A 16,402-nucleotide genomic window follows, 5' to 3' on the forward strand; every position below is an offset into this window, starting at 1 on the left:
CGGCGAATAGCGGTGGCAGCCATTGCCACAAACACCGACGACTGATGGTATTTCTGACGTTTCGGCAGCCTGACTGGCTGGCATTGTCAGAGCTTTAGCCTCCATTGCTGGTGGTTGTAAGGAATCAAGCTCACGGTCGCAGATTATATTAACTGACGCGCCATTGTCCAAGGACTTTTCCATGTACATTACGGCTGCGGTTCTCCCCTTGCTACCTGGAACGGTCGTTTGCTGCAGCACGGGAATCCACGATCCGAGCTCCTTGAAGAAAGCCTCGAGGTGAACGAATTCTGGACTTCCGCGCTGCGCTGAACTGAATCGCAGCGGTAACGTCCAAATCCCTAGGACGTTGGCGCGGCAGGTACATTCAATCCTTGGCCGCAAGTTCGACTCCTGTCGACCACCAGCAATGGAGGGTGAAGCTTTGACAATGTCAGCCGCTTGTTCTGGCAAAACGTCAGAAAAATCATCAAAGGAACGTCGGCCGAAGATCCTGAAACAGAGGCCAATAAGCAATTTGTCAACAAGTGGCCACGTAAGCCAAAAAATTTTGTATTGCACCAGATGTCGGATTGAGCGTCGGAGTTGCAATGGACATGCAGTGCTCTCCGCACATTTGTGCCCATTTTTGGACGAATTTCCATTCCCCGCACCCCTTCCACTGTCAGAAAACGCACTACACGCCTTCGCTCCTGTTTTGAAGCCTGCATTTCTCTGTCTTCAATACTACTGAGTGGAGTGGACGGTCTATGCGTGCACATTCTCACTCTGTCATCACGTAAGTGTACTCCAATCCCTCCCCTCCCCCTCCCTCTAGTGGCCAGTTTGGGGCCTCATCGATATTATAGGGACCACATCTTCTTCTGTAGGCGATGGCATTACGAACCTGTTAGCAGCTGACATGTTACAGTCTCCGGCTCTTACCTTTTTTAGTGTACCTTTATGATCGCAGAGCAAGACAAAGAACCAAGTATCAGTACGGGTTACTGAGTGAAGTGCTCGACTCGCCTGTAAAATGGCGTGGCTTAAAGATTTCTATGTAAATTTTAGTTTGAGTGTTCACTTCTAGTACCATCTAAATGTATGAGAACCTTTGTTCTAGAGATCCTGACGTGCATATATGCTGTGTGATGTTCTGGCCGGAGTCAATAAGCTGCATGCTCTTGTATGTGTGAGTTCAGTAAATCTTCGTTAAGTGTAAATCAGAGCTTGTTAATCACCTAGCAGCGTCTAAGGACACCTGATTCTTGTTGCCTACATGACATTATTCTGGTGAAGGTGCTGGGTATCTGAGCTTATGATCGCACACATCCTTGGCAACACTGTGGCTCATACAGGCCACGACAGAGTCGTCTTTTACATATCGAGAAATCAGAGTTGGAACCACATTCTACTTAGCGGATGCTGTCGGAGAAAGAAGAAGAGGAGATAACTAAAATGATGCCAAAAAGTTCTTTTAATATTTCATTTTACACGTCTAGTGCCGTAGGACGATAGTGAGGAGCAAAACTCTTTGGTCATGCAACGAGTCAATAAACGAAATTACTATCATGAAATTTAATAGTAGATGAAGTAAAATTTACACGAATCCTATGCAGACGAAAAGCTGCCGACAATATACATCAACACAATTCTGGAAATTGCTTCATTTTTTCCTAGGAATTCTTTAGATGAATAGACGGAGTGAGACATGAGGAAGTTCTCCAGTTTACACTTAAAAGTCTGCGGCATATTGCTAAGATTTTTTAATTCTTGCGGTAATTTATTGAAAACGGATGTATCAAGCACTTCTATGCAAGAGGCAAGGAGATGCGATACAAGTGGACGGATTTCTGCTTAGTATTAACTGGATGAAAGCTGCTAATTCTTGTGAATAAGCTCATATTGCTAACAACAAACGACATTAAAGAAAATATATATTGAGAGGCAGTGTAAGAATTCCCAGACTTCTGAACAGCGATCGACAGGAGGTTCGCAAACGTACACCACATAGCACTCTAGCTGTCCGTTTCTGAGCCACAAACACTGTTTGTGAATGGGAAGAGTTGGTTCAAAATGGCTCTGAGCACTATGGGACTTAACATCTCAGTTCATCAGTCCCCTAGAACTTAGAACCTGGAAAGAGTTACCTCAGGTTATAACGCCGCACGCATAAGTAGGGCCTGGATTTAAAGATATCAAACCAATAGAATTAAAAAAGGTCTAAATCGCACTTTTTTACATAATTCATTTTCTGACTGGTTTGTTTCGGCCCGCCACGAATTCCTCTCCTGGGCCAATCTCTTCCTTTCGGAGATGCACTTGCACCCTACGTCCTCAATTATATGGTAGACGTATTCCAATCTCTGTCTCCCCCTATAATTTTTACCATGGCGGTTATTTCCTGATGCATTAAGATATGTCCTATCATCCTGTATCTTCTTCTTGTCACTGTTTTCCACGCGTTCCTTTCTTCACTGATTCTGAGGAGAAGCTCATCATCCCTTATCATATCACTCAACCCGATTTTAAACATTCTTCTGTAAGACCACATCTCAAACGCTTGGATTCTCTTTTTTCCGGTTTTACCAGCGTCCATGATTCACTACCATACAATGCTGTGATCCAAACGCACATTGGTTCAAATGGCTCTGAGCACTATGGGACTTAACATCGATGGTCATCAGTCCCCTAGAACTTAGAACTACTTAAACCTAACTAACCTAAGGACTTTACACAACACCCAGCCATCACGAGGCAGAGAAAATCCAAGATCCCACCGGGAATCGAACCCGGGAACCCGGGCTTCGGAAGCGAGAACGCTACCGCACGACCACGAGATGCGGGCAAACGTACATTCTCAGAAATTTAAATCCCCAAATAAAAGCGAGGAATTCTCCTATTACCCATGTTGGTCTGCTTCTTATGTCTTTCTTGTTTCATACGTCAAGGGTTATTTTGCTTCCGAGGTAGCAGATTACTTAACTTCGTCTACTTTGTAACCACTAATTTCGATCTTAAGTTTCTCGCTGTTCTCATTTCAACTACCCTTTTCCCGTTGACTCTCAATCCACACCCGGTGTTCATTAGACTTTTCATTCCATTCGACAGATTCTGTAGCGTTCTTCATTTTCGCTGAGGATAGCGATGTCATCAGCGAATCTTTCCACTGATACCCTTTCGCTCTGAATTTTAATTCTACTCTTGAACCTATCTTTCATTTCCGCCATTGCTTCTTGGATTTATAGATTGAACAATAGGTGCGAAAAACAGGATCATTGTTTTACACCCTTTTCAATCCGAGCACTTCATTCTTGGTCTTCCCTCTTGACTCTTGAACATATGTGTTACCCGTCTTTCCATCTAATGTAGTCCTATTTCGAACATTTTGCACAATTTCACATTGTCGAACGCGTTTTCTAGATCGTCAAATTCTATCAGAGTATCCTGATTTTTCTTAAGTCTTGCTTCCATTATCAAACAAAAAGTCACAGCTGCTTCTCTGGTGCCTTTACCTTTCCTAAAGCCAAACTGATAGTCATCTAACAGATCTGAAATTTTCTTTGCCATTGTTCTATAGATTATTCTTGTCAGCAGCTTGGATGCATGAGATGTTAAGCTGATTCTGCGACAGTTTTCGCACCTATCTGCCCTTGCTATCTTCGGAACTGTGCGGATGATAATGTTTCTAAAGTCTGATGGTACATCGTCAGTCTCATAGATTCTAATAGCAGCTTGACTAGTCGTTTTGTTACCATTTTCCACAATGATTTTAGAAATTCCGATTGAATGTTATCTATATCTTCTGCTTAATTTGACCTCAAGTCTTGCAGAGCTCTTTTAAATTCTGACGCTAATACTGGATCCCCTAGGTCTTCCTTATCGACTCTAGTTCTTTCTTCTATCTAGCTATAAGACAAGTCCTCCACCTCATATAGGCCTTTTGTGTACACTTTCCATCTATCCGCTCTTTCCTTTGCATTTAACGGTGAAATTCCCATTACACTCTTAATGTTACCACCATTGGTTTTAATTTCGCCGAAAGTTGTTTTGACTTTTCTATAAGCTGACTCAGTCCTCGTTACTAATATTTATTTTTCGATTTCTTCACATTTTTCGTGCAGCCATTTCGCCTTGGCTGCCCTGCACTTCCTATTTATTTGATTCAGGAGTGATTTATATTTCTGTATTCCTGTCTTTACCTGAAGATTTTTATGCTTCCTCCTTTCGTCGATCATTACATGTGGTTTTTTCTTCGGAATTATCTTGGTTCAAATGGCTCTGAGCACTATGGCACTTAACATCTATGGTCATCAGTCCCCTAGAACTTAGAACTACTTAAACCTAACTAACCTAAGGACATCACACAACACCCAGTCATCACCCGGCAGAGAAAAATCCCTGACCCCGCCGGGAATCGAACCCGGGAACCCGGGCGTGGGAAGCGAGAACGCTACCGCACAACCACGAGCTGCGGACGGAATTATCTTCCTTGTATCTATGTTCCCATATACTTTCTCTATCTCTTCATCTTCTACTTGCGACGTCCGCACATATACCTGAACTACCGTTGTCGGCGTTGGTTTGTTGTCCAATCTGATTGGAACAACGCTATCACTGGACTGTCCATAGTTGTTCATTCTCTGCCCAACTTTTCTATTCATTTTCTGCTGTTGCAGATATTACCCTATAGTCCCGGATTCTAACCCAGTCACTGCTTAAATCTTGAATAAAAATTATCAGCAATGGCGGCTGAAGACTTCCAGCGTAAAAAGTCACCTTCTTTCTGCAAACGGCTTTGTCGTAGTGGTAGGCGGTGCGGACGAAGGTTCAGGGTACTCTGCTGCCCTTCGGGCGGCACACTGCTGATAAAAGGCGGACGACTCAGCAATGTTCAACAGTCTGAGATTGTGGAAGGCAATGGAAACCACTGTATTAAAGACACATAACGTGTATCCACAGGACATGGGCTGCAATTTCCAAAATATTCCGGAAAGGCGGAAACCATACTTTAAGACCTAAAAGGGGCTAACTAGAACTTTCACCTAAAAAGTACGGCTACAGAACACTTTTGCAGAAAAACACGGCTTTCAAATAGACATTCTGAAGTAATACTAAGGAAAATCAATAATATGACTTTGAACATATTGAGAAAAGACATGACAAAGAAATTTCTACACTGCACTGAAATCAAGAATGTGTATGGCGCAATGTCATTTGTCTTTACAACTCGATAATGTATCACCATGCTGCTGCATCGATGATATTTGAGTATACTGATTTTTGTAGTTCGGAAGGTATAAGAAACAGAGACCGTACTGTAATCAACACTGTGTATGACGCATTGTTGCCGCATTGTATCTTTGAGAATGTGTCCACACGCCGCAGTGTTGAGACAAACCCAGTCAGCCTTTACCAGAATGCTGTCCAACAGTAGAGAGATACGTTAAAGGAACAAATCCGTGACACTTGAGTCTATTTATTTTCGTAATTATGAAGTGAAGTTGCGTGGTACGTTGATTCGCACTGTGTAGTACCCTTTAAGCGTAATTTTCTCGTGTCTAAACAGAAATCGTCATAAACTGGCTTTTCAAACTGAAATTTAAAATTAGTTTATTGATATGCAAATGCGATTCAAATCAAATTGACATTTTATATGATCACATTTGCGACGGTACCTAGCGGTTACTGCTAGTGCAGTTGCTCTTCCAAACAGCATCCCACCAACTGGGTGTTTACCAGTGGTTACTAGTACTTTAGATACTTGCGCTATGCATGGCTCTGTTTAAAAAGAATAGCTCGATGTAGTCATAGGGTTGAGCAGCGCACGTCTGCTTTCATGCCCCGCAGCTAATTCGTTGCAAATAGTAGCCTGTAGCTGTGATCCTGGCAGTCAAATATTCTATGCATTGGCTAGAATCGTGAATTAATAAAATACACAGAAATACAAAATAAAAGCTAAATGAATAATTTAATACAAAATGTTTATTTCTAACGTCTGTAATTCATGTAGATGACAGAGAATTATGCTGAATAATGTTTGTTCTAGAAAGGGCATCTCAAATAAACGGGAAATGGTCCTACGATATTCATTTAACATACAGACAGAAAATACCCTTGTCAAATGCAGTAAAGTTATGTTGAGAGCGTTACAAGAATGGCAGTAAAATCCCCAAACTAAATAGTGCATAAAAGATATGCGAAAAATAAGTCCATTTCGTAATCTCAATACACGAAATATTCACCAGCTCAGAACAGTTCAGAGTTCAACATGATGATTCACAAATTGTCACATGCAATGCCAAGAATAGTAACTTACACCCTGTCTATCCTCAGTTACATAATACAAGCGGAAAAACTTAGAGTCCTGTTCTGAAGCATATTCAGAAATCCGATCAGAAGTTCAGAGTATGGTAGCGGGCGTTCACCGGCCAGAATCAAACACTTCCAGTGTGAAAGTCCCAGAATCGCTTTCTTGAGCTCTTCACCCGGAAACGTCCTAGTCTCCACTTGAATCCCATATTGTTCCTCTACTGTTTGCTTTGGTTGGAGGCTGTCCCCGCCAAAAATACATTATTCATGCATTCTACAGACATAATCTGACCCATCTTGACCACTTCCCAGACTAAAATAACAATTACAACAATATTTATATAAAGAAATATAATAAACAGTCAGTATGACTCAAGCCATTAGCAGTAAATGTAAATATAGGGTTGTCCACAAATAAATAAGCCAGTCTTTTTGGCCAAATGCGCTCACAATAAATGGCAACAGATTTTCGTTCAGAGGAAACCACTCAGCCTGCAAGATCCGGGCAATGGCAGAAGGTAGGATTATTGGTAGTTGGGAGATCCAAGGTTAGGCGCGTTATGGGGCCTCTTAGGGACTTGGCTGACAAGGAGGGTAAGAAAACCAATGTACACTCCGTGTGAATACCGGGTGGAGTCATTCCAGATGTGGAAAGGGTCCTCCCGGATGCCATGAAGAGTACAGGGTGCAGCCAACTGCAGGTGGTGGCTCACGTCGGTACCAGTGATGTGTGTCAATTTGGATCAGAAGAGATTCTCTCTGGCTTCGAGCGGCTAACAGAAGTGGTAAAGGCTGCCAGTCTTGCTTGCAAGATGAAAGCAGAGCTGACCATTTGCAGCATAGTCGACAGGACCGATTGCAGACCTTTGGTACAGAGCCGAGTGGAGGGTCTGAATCAGAGGCTCAGACGGTTCTGCGACCGTGTAGGCTGCATATTCCTCGACTTGTGACAAAGGGTGGTTGGGTTTCGGGTTCCGCTGAATAGGTCAGGTGCCCACTATACGCAGGAGGTGGCTACACGGGTAGCAGGGGCTGTGTGGCGTGGACTGGGTGGTTTTTTAGGTTAGAGGGTCTCGGGAAAACACAAGAAGGGCTTCAGTCACAAAGGGTGCAGGCTGAACACAGCAATAGGTCGATACAGGAACCATAGGTATAACAGTTGTAAATTGTCATAGCTGTGTTGGGAAAGAACCAGAGCTCCAAGCGCTAATAGAAAGCACTGATGCTCAAATCGTTATAGGCACTGAAAGCTGGTTAAAGCCGGATATAAGCTCAGCCGAAATTTTTGCGAAAAACCTAACAGTGTTCCGAAAGGATAGGCTAAACACGGTTGGTGGTGTTATTTTTTGCTGTCAGAAGTAGTTTAACTTGTTGCGAAATTGAAGTAGGTACTTCCTGTGAGTTGGTATGGGCAGAGGTCATTGTTGGCAACCGGAATAAAATAATAATTGCATCCTTTTACCGATCTCCCAGTTCAGATGATACACTTGCTGAAAGGTTCAAAGAAAACTTAAGTTTGGTTTCAAACACGTACCCGACTCATACGATAATAGTTGGTGGTGACTTTAATTTACCCTCGATATGTTGGCGAAAATACATGTTTAATTTCGGAGGTACGCATAAAATATCATCCGAAATTGTGCTAAACGCATTCTCTGACAATTATTTCGAGCAGTTAGCTCATGAGCCCACGCGAATAGTAAACGGTTGTGAAAACACACTTGACCTCTTCGCAAAAAATACTCCTGAGTTAATAACGAGCATCAAAACCGATATAGGGATTAGTGAACAGAGGGTTGTCGTAGCGAGAGTGAATATTGTAATACCCAAATCCTCAAAAAATAAGAGAAAAATATACCTATTGAACAAAGCAGATAAAAATTCACTTGACGCCTTCCTGAGAGACAATCTCCACTAATTCCACATTAATAATATAAGTGTAGACCAAATGTGGCTTAAATTCAAAGACATAGTATCGGCAGCAATTGAGAGATTTATACCAAATAAATTAATAAACGATGGAGCTGATCCTCCTTGGTACACAAAACGGGTTAGAACACTGTTGCAGAAACAAGGAAACAAACATGCCAAATTTAAACAGACGCAAAATCCCCAAGATTCGTGATCCTTTACGGAAGCTCGAAATTTAGCGCGGAGTTCAATGGGAGACGCCTATAATAGTTTCCACAACGAAACTTTGTCTCGAAACCTGGCAGAAAATCCAAAGAGATTCTGGTCGTATGTGAAGTATGTTAGCGGCAAGAAACAATCAATGCCTTCTTTGCGCGATAACAATGGAGTTACTATCGAAGACAGTGCTGCCAAAGCAGAGTTACTAAACACAGCCTTCCGAAATGCCTTCACAAAAGAAGACGAAGTAAATATTCCAGAATTCGAATCGAGAACAGGTGCCAACATGAGTAGAAGTAATCCACTAAATTAGAGGCCCATATCGTTAACGTCGATATGCAGCAGGATTTTAGAACATATATTGTGTTCGAACATTGTGAATTACCTCGAAGGAAACGGTCTATTAACACACAGTCAACAAGGGTTTACAAAACATCGTTTCTGTGAAACACAACTAGCTCTTTATTCACATGAAGTGCTGAGTGCTATTGACAAGGGATTTCAGATGTGTTCCGTATTCCTAGTTTCCCGAAAGGCTTTTGACCCTGTACGTCACAAGCTGCTCGTATTGAACTGCTTGCTTATAGAATATCGTCTCAGTTATGTGACTGGATTTGCGATTTCCTATCAGAGAGGTCATAGTTCGTAGTAATTGACGGAAAGTCATTGAGAAAAACAGATGTGATTTCAGGCGTTCCCCGAGGATGTGTTATAGGCCCTTTGCTGTTCCTTATCTATATAAAGGATTTGGGAGACAATCTGAGCAGCCGTCTTCGGTTGTTTGCAGATGACGCTGTCGTTCATCGAGTAATAAAGTCATCAGAAGATAAAAACAAACTGCAAAACGATTTAGAAAAATATCCCACTGGTGCGAAAAGTGGCAGTTGACCCTAAATAACGAAAAGTGTGAGGTCATCCACATGAGTGCTAAAGGAACTCAAACTTCGGTTACACGATAAATCAGTCCAATCTAAAAAGCCGTAAATTCAACTAAATACCTAGGTATTACTATTACAAACAACTTAAATTGGAAAGAACACATAGAAAATGTTGTGTGGAAAGCTAACCAGAGACTGCGTTTTATTGGCAGGACACTTAGAAAATGCAACAGACCTACTAAGGAGACTGCCTACACTACACTACGCTACGTTCCGTCCTCTTTTAGAATACTGCTGCGCGGTGTGGGATCCTTACCAGATAGGTCTGACGGAGTACATCCAAAAAGTTCAAAGAAACGCAGCACGTTTTGTATAATCGCGAAATATGGGAGACAGTGTCACAGAAATGATACAGGATTTGGGCTGGAAATCATTAAAAGAAAGGCTTTTTTCGTTGCGATGGAATCTTCTCACGAAATTCCAATCACCAACTTTCTCCTCCGAATGCGAAAATATTTTGTTGACACCGACCTACATAGGAAGGAACGATAACCACGATAAAATAAGGGAAATCAGAGCTCGTACGGAAAGATACAGGTGTTGATTCTTTCCGCGCGCTATACGAGATTGGAATAATAGAGAATTGTGAAGTTGGTTCGGTGAACCCTCTGCCAATCACTTAAATGTGATTTGCAGAGTATCCATGTAGATGTAGATAGATTGTTTAAAGAATTATTTAAGTCTGCTTGTCAAAAGCATCTTATGGCAGTCCTTTACAAAGGTGCAGTCAGCTTCTTAAACTGCCATGGTTTTGTATTATCAATTGTAATGAATGATTAAAGAAAGTTACTGGAAAATTATGAAACTGTTCGTTAAATAAATACACATGTATTTACTGTGAGGTATTCACACTGTAAACATTTACTGTGTAATTATGGAGGATACAATGTTGTGACAAACATTTGCATAAGGAAGAGATATAAAAAAAAACATAAAAAAATCAAGAAACAGGCAGCTACAGTGCAATGCTATCATCTGATACGCCGTAAGTTGAAATCGCACGAAGTCTTTAAAAGATGTTAATAGTGGCGTTCACTGCTAAAATGTTTATTCACTGTAAAATATTATTTTCTAATCTTTTAAAGATATTGAAATATTGTAGCGTCACTGGATGAGTCTCATTTTTCTGAGGTCGCAGATGTACCGTATTCAAATTTGCTTCTTTTCAAACGCAACTAGCCCTTTACACACGCACGAAGTGTTGAGAGCTATTGACAGGGGATTTAAAATTGATTCTGCAATTCTAGAGTTCCATATTGCTTTTGACACTTGCTTTTGACACTGTGCCACACAAGCCGCTTGTAGTGATATTGCGCGCTTATGGAATATCCTCTCAGTTATGTGACTTCATTCGTGGTTTCCTGTCAGAGAGGTCACAGTTTGAACTAACTGACAGAAGATCATCGTGTGAAACAGAAGTGATTTCTGTCGTTCCACAAGGTAGTGTTATGGGGTCTGGTTGCTTGCATATGATGCTGTCGTATATCGTCTAGGAAACTCACGAGAAGATCAAAACAAATTGCGAAACGACTTGGAAAAGATTTCTGTATGGTGCGAAAATTGGCAGTTGACCCTAAATAATAAAAGTCTGTCATGAGTGCTGGAGGAGAAGTTCGAAGCTGGATTGTATTAGTGGTCATGAACAATAGCATCGATTAAATATGCGCCATTGACCACTTGTGATCAGCCTACAAAAAAATTACTGCTAGACGATATAAAAAGTTTCACTTTACAAAACTTAAAAATGTTGTTAATTGTATACTGTAGTATCAAAGTACAATATAAAATTTCTTCTTAGTTGTAGCTTTAGGCCACGGAATGTGCCCATTCATAAGTACACATCCCACGTATGTGTTTTTATATTAGAAACAAACGAAAAGATCCTTCAGTAAAATACTTTTCATTAAAATATTACAAAAAGAGAAAATTATTGTAGCACTGGTAGGTACCTAAACTGTTTATGCGTTGTTTCGAATACCGATATAGGGAATAATTAATTGTTTATTTTCCACAAAGAACCATAATAACTGTGTAAAAGGTACAGTAAAATTTTCTACATTAATATTGGTGTTAAACATATTTTTCCTTAAAAGACTCCATAAGAGCTAAAATAATTTGCTTAATCATAAAAATACCTATTCCAAGACAATAAAGGGCTGAAATCCATTTTATGAAAACCTAAAAATCCGGGCCCTAGTCGTAAGAAAATGAAAATATGCAAAGTACTTCAAAAGGTTCAAATGGCTCTGATCACTATGGGACTTAACATCTGAGGTCATCAGTCCCCTAGAACTTAGAACTACTTAAACCTAACTAACTTAAGGACATCACACACATCCATGCACGAGGCAGGATTCGAACCCGCGACCGTAGCGGTCGCTCGGTTCGCGATTGAAGTGCCTAGAACCGCTCGGTCACAACGGCCGACAGCAAAGTACTGTAGACTAATTTCCGTGTTGAACTATCACTTATTGCGGATGTTGTTCTAATCGTAAATTTATTAGCATTTAGTTTTTGAACGAGATCCTGGACATAGATTTTCCATGACAACTTACCCTCTATTCGAGCACCTAGAAAATTTTGATTACAGAGACTCAGTAATCATGTGCCCATTTTGTGTTATCAAAATGTTAGTTTAGCAGTATTGTGTGTTAAAAACTGTAGAAACTGAGACCTAGTATGATTTCGCATCAGTTTATGTTGTAGAATCCATGAACTTATACCTTGAAGTGCAGTATTTGATACATTGCCAGTGTCGCACTCAACATCCTTCGTCACTAAGCTAGTATCATCAGCAAAAAGAAATATTTTAGAATCAGCTGTTATATTAGAAGTCATATTTGTTTATACAGTATATGTAGTGGTTCCAGCACTGACCCCTGGGGCATTCAATCTACCGCCCCCCCCCCCCCCCCCCCCCCCGCCGCCCCACCCCGTACAGATCTACGTTCTTCCAGGAGACTTACTGGACATAACTACGCAAATTTCTTACGTACTGCATTGTTTGAGTACCCAGAAGACATGCCACTTGCATCGAGTCGACAGCTGATTTCATGCTCGATCCTTCTCCCCCCATTTCAATCTGCCCAGCGGCACCTGAGCGTACATTTTCCTGAGCGCTGGACAGATAGAGGTGGACCGATTGCTTGGCCACCCCGTACAACTGATTTAAACCCCTCGGCTTTCACCTGTGGTGATACGTTGAGTCTCCCACGTATTCGGCTGCTTTTGTCGATGACTGCACTAGACACTCTTTCCATGCACGCACTGTGGCAGACAGTACGAAGTGCACTAGGCTTTTTCGGCGGTGTGCAGAATTTAGTGAGGCGACGAACAGAGGTCTGTATTCAGGCAGGAAAAGGTCACATTTAACATTTCCTCTAATAAGTATCCAGAGTGTACTAGCTGGCTTTACAGACGTACAGTGCAGGTTTTAGGAACTCAAGGTCGAATAAATATGTAATGATGCATTTATGGAGCCATGCTGAGAAATCCTCTTTTTCTTCTTGTCATATGAGGAATCCATTCTTGAAGTTTTGCCTTTTCAGTAACGTTCGGAAATACAAATGGCATAGCTATAGCTCTAAAATTGTCTACATTATCCCTTTTTCCTTCTGTATGAAGTGGTTGCACTACTAAGTACTTTAATCGTTGGGCCGGCCGGTGTGGCCGTGCGGTTCTAGGCGCTACAGTCTGGAACCGCGTGACCGCTACGGTCACAGTTTCGAATCCTGCCTCGGGCATGGATGTGTGTGATGTCCTTAGGTTAGTTAGGTTTAAGTAGTTCTAAGTTCTAGGCGACTGATGACCTCAGATGTTAAGTCCCATGTGCTCAGAGCCATTTGAACCATTTTTGAACTTTAATCGTTGAGGAAACTGGCCATTGTTAAGGGAAAAACTAGTGCCTAATTACTGCCTAATATACACAGCAGACTAATTTAGTATTCCGCTAGATACCCCGTCATATTAGTGAGAGTCCTTAGTCCTCACCGATTTAGTTATTGACTCAGTCTCCCCCTTGTCGGTACCACTGAAGTGTATTCAGACAACAGTCTTGGAAAGTCGTTTTCTAAGAGAGTTAAACGATTCCTTGTGGAACGAAATTTTTATTTAACTCATCTGCTATATTCAGAAATTGATGGATAAATACTGTACATATATCTGACTTATCAGGAACTAAAACATGTTTACTACGTGTTGACTTTACGTCCTTGACCTTGCACTGTTGACCAGACACTTCCCTCATGGCTAACCATATGGTTTTAGTTTAATGCCCAGAATTAGCTATTCTGTTTGCGTAACAGATGCTGTTTTCTTCCTCGACGCTTATCTGGAGAGCATGTGTGCAGGTGATGTGGAGACATGATGTCCTCTAGCTCCTGTGGAGAAAATTGTTCTCGCAGCAGGAGTGGCCTCGGATTATGTGGACGTGAGTTGTCCTCAGGTTGCTTCAGAGAAAAGTATTCTCGGAGCGGGTCAGTCAACATGTTATCTGCCTGCGGTGTTGGAGGCGGCCCAGTTCCAGGACGAGCCGGTTGCGGGATTGACCCGCCTTCACGTAGAAAGCACGAGCAGTCTGCCGGAATCTGTCCTGCAGCATCGCGATGCCTGTTTCTTCTTGCAGCAAATGAGATGAACATAGCCTGGAAAGGCGCAGAGTGAGCTTAAGAGCCCAATTCTGCACCCTCCGCAAGGCTACGATGTCATGTCGGGGGCTTTACCGCACACCACGGCCGTGTACTCCAACACTGATCCGACCAGTGTCGAGTAGAGCGTAATACCGTGTCGCGGAGGCAGCGATGTCCGACGACTAGGCAGAGGCTATAAGGATGTCATAAATATGCGGCGCCCATCTGAGTCGCTGATATAGGTTCACCCCGAGGTATTTCGCAGTTTTCGTCCATGGAATAGGGCACTCCAAGATACTGACAGATGGTAGATCTGGCGGTAGCATCCTTCATGTGAAGATTACTACCTGGCTCTTGGTGACGCTGAATTCCAAGCGCCACTTCGTCGACCATGAACCCAATGAGTCGCACCCAATCTGGAGGCGGCGTCTCGTTATCTGAACATTCATGCTGCCCGTGAAAAGCGCTGTATCGTCGCCGTAAAGCGCAGGGAGTACAACAAGGGGCCGAGCATCGAACCCTGAGGCACCCCTGCTCTTACCTACCGCTCGCTGGACGACCAGTCGTCTATTCTCACGAAGAAGGACCACACGTGCCATCCGTATCGCATGAACAAAGAGTTTGTACACGAGGCTGTCGCGCTACACAGAGTCGAAGGACATGGACACGTCGAGAAGCACCGCCCCAAGACATTCCCTTGTTTCCAGCACTCTCGTTGCTGGTTCCACGAGACGCAGCAGCTCGTGAGAGATGCAACGGCCGCTTTGAAATTCCAACTGTTCGTCTGGTATGACACTCCTTTGAGTGACGTGTTGCATCAGCCTTTTTATGTAGAGCCTCTCGAACGTCGGAACAAGGGACGGGGAGCAAGCTGACGGGCCGGTACCTGGCTACCTGACGTGGGATAACCACAACTTTCGCATGTTACCATGCCGAGGGATAGGGGCTTGAACGAAGTATGACGTTGAAGACCCCCGTTGAAAGTTCTTCTGCATGTGTTTGTTGACTCCGTCGCTGCCTCCAGCCTTCCTGGTGTTCAGAGAAAGGAGCTGAGTTTCGATTTCTTTCTCCCTGACCGTCGATTTTGCTTTCTTAACATTTTTAAGCAGCTTATACTACTGTTTGCAATGGGCTACTACAACTCGATTGTGACTTTTTCTGACGTTTTGATATAATTCCCACTTTTCCTACATCAACCGAGCGAGGTATCGCACTGATTAGCACACTGGACTGGTATTCGGGAGCATGACGCTTCAAACCCGCGTCCGGCCATCTGGATTTAGATTTTTCTTGATTTCCCAAAATCGCATGAGGCAAATGCCGGGATGGTTCCTGCGAAAGGGCAAGACCGATTTCGTAATCCGAGCTCGTGCTCCGTCTCTAATGACCACGTTGTCGACGGGACATTAAACACTAATCTCCTCTTTCTTCTGTTCCACACGATATCATTATCCCACTAGTCAGTCACCCAGATTTCCTGTTAGTTCTAGAATCCTGTTTAAAGTATTCTAATAGAAGCCAGCTTTCAAAGCACATGAAAAATATATTGTTTTTCTACTTGGAGGGTGCTGCCAAGCAGAGTTATACGAAAACAACAAGGAAAAATTGGCAGGCTGGAGAGTTTTCCAGACGGAATGGCAGAAGTATTGCCGAGAAATGCCAGGCAGAAGAAAAATTAAAATACAGATCGCGGCGTCAAGGAGAAACTACAAAATCATATATTCAGGACGCCTTGGAGCTGTGTAAAATAGTCGATCCTAAGATGAAGGAGGAAGATAAAGATGCACATCTTATGAAGGGGTTTCTGATGACATGTGCCAAGCACTTCCACTGAAGGAGTTTCCACAGCGGACGATTTCGTAAAATGGTGCCAGAACACTGTGATGATGCATCAAAAAAGAACTTGACGCTAGAAGTTTCTACGGCTTTGAATGTTGTGTCGATGGCTGTGTTGGGGGAAGAAACAGATCTTACAGACGCCATTCATCAGATACTGAGAGAGGAGATTGAAAGAGCAATGGGAGTGCACGTCAAACCAAAAACCAGGACGCTTCAAGATATCATAAGTGAGAAAGTGGAACATACGCTTACTCCAGTCTCTCGTCGTGTAGTTCCGTCGAAAACGGCGAAGCAGCAGTGGACAGGGCGAATTTACGCTCCTACAATGCAGCGCGAGGCGACAATTTATGGAAGACTGACGTTTGGAGAACCCGGGACAACCAGCGAGTATATTTTCACTGCTGGCGGTCGGGACATGTGATGGGCTATAGTCGGAAAAGGCGACTGGTATTTAATGATGCCCGTGCCAGTAGACTGGAAGGACAACTCAGCCGACACCAACCACAAGACGCCCAAAAAGGAGGTGTAGTTCCAGGATGACATACAGCACCACTGCCGCAAGATAGCCGCTGGAGA

This window comes from Schistocerca gregaria, chromosome X, assembly GCF_023897955.1.
Source record: "Schistocerca gregaria isolate iqSchGreg1 chromosome X, iqSchGreg1.2, whole genome shotgun sequence".
Taxonomy (NCBI): domain Eukaryota; kingdom Metazoa; phylum Arthropoda; class Insecta; order Orthoptera; family Acrididae; genus Schistocerca; species Schistocerca gregaria.